The following is a 1,600-nucleotide window of genomic DNA, read 5'->3' as shown; positions in this document are numbered from 1 at the left end:
CGATGAAGCCTGTGTCAGACTTTGCCTGCACTAGCCCCAGCTCCACTAAAGGGGCAGAGCCATGCTTGTGACTCCGCTTCCTTGGCTTCAGCTGAGTGAGCTGGAAGAATTCTAATGAATTATGCTCCATTTTTCTTCTCTTTCCACCTGGTTGAGGTGGCAGTTTTTGTATTTACTTTTCTGAATCTAAGTGTGTGACGCACAAAAAGGCACTATCTGATAAAGTGAAAGATGAGAATTTGGCTAAAGGTCATTTATCAATATGGACACAGAGTTAAAACTGAGCTAATAGTTTTAAGTGTTGAAATTCTGGGTTTTGTGTGTGTGTGTGTGTGACTAAATTGTGAGATGGAATTTCATCCATTTTATTTTTCATAGGCTGGATTTGTAAATGTCTCGTTATGCATGATATGAAGTGTGGCATGAAGCTGGATGTTGTGTACCTACCTATGAATAGAGAAATTGACCCTCTTAAATGCTGGGCTATGTACTATCCCAAGGATTTTTATCTTTGACTGAAGATAGGTTAAGTCTGCTGTTTTCCTCTGCCGTGTGGCCTCTGGAAATCATTTGCTCTGTCTCTTAGTCCCTTTATTTGTAATATAAGATTATTGACATCAACTTTATTGAGTAGATAATACATGCAAACTCTTAGAGGAATATCTAGGCCATAGTAAATGTTCAACCAATGGTGTTTATCATCATCATCATCATCATCATCATCATCATCATCATCACCATGTTCCATGTTACAACCATTTGAACTGATGGGCATCTGTGCTTCCCAATGGACTTGGAGCATCCTGAGGGTAGGAAATATGTCTTCTTTATTTGTATAGTAGGCCATAACACAGAGATATGAGGCAAACACTTAACAAAAGTTTAATTGAAATAATAAAAGCAAGTATCTCAAACAATAGTTAATCTGAAATTTGCCTATGTGACTTTTTAATCCATGATGTTGATAACTTGGATAACTACCAAAAGCAAAATGAGGTTATAGTCCATTAGTAGAAGCTGAGAAGTGTTGGTAGTGTCCACAAACATGCTTGGTTTCAAGGAGAAAACATCTAAGATTATGAATTTGTATTTGATAAATACCTCCAATGCCCCCCACCCCAAAAGTTTGTAGATTTGAATGTGCGAAAATTTTGGCTTCATTCAGGTTAAGAACTATGCTACAAAGATACTACAAACTAACTTTCTTTTAAGGTGTGAGATTTTGGGTGTTTGCGTGCTTCTTTTGACACAATCAAAATGGCATAAAAACCAAACATGAATCAGTTTGGAATGACTCAAGGCATAAATAAATAGTGAAATGGGCTTGAATTAAACAGCTCAAAGGCAAGCATGCTGCTGGCAATCATATGGGCCCTATGTGCCTATTACAATACCAAGTGTGATAGAATTATAAAATATCACTAGATTTCTATATCACTTAAGGAAATGACATGAGGAAAAACAGTATCTCTTTCTCCCTCTTTGCCATGTCGATGTAGCTTTTCTCTTCTTCTTTTTTATTTCATTGAAAAAAATTCCACTCTCTTATGGAGACATCTGTTAGGAATGTGAGCACATTTTCCTAAAGTGGAGATTTGTA

This window comes from Propithecus coquereli, unplaced genomic scaffold (genome assembly GCF_000956105.1).
Source record: "Propithecus coquereli isolate 6110/MARCELLA unplaced genomic scaffold, Pcoq_1.0 Scaffold24, whole genome shotgun sequence".
Taxonomy (NCBI): domain Eukaryota; kingdom Metazoa; phylum Chordata; class Mammalia; order Primates; family Indriidae; genus Propithecus; species Propithecus coquereli.
The sequence above is the reverse complement of the archived record's forward strand: the minus strand, read 5'-3'. Positions refer to the sequence as shown.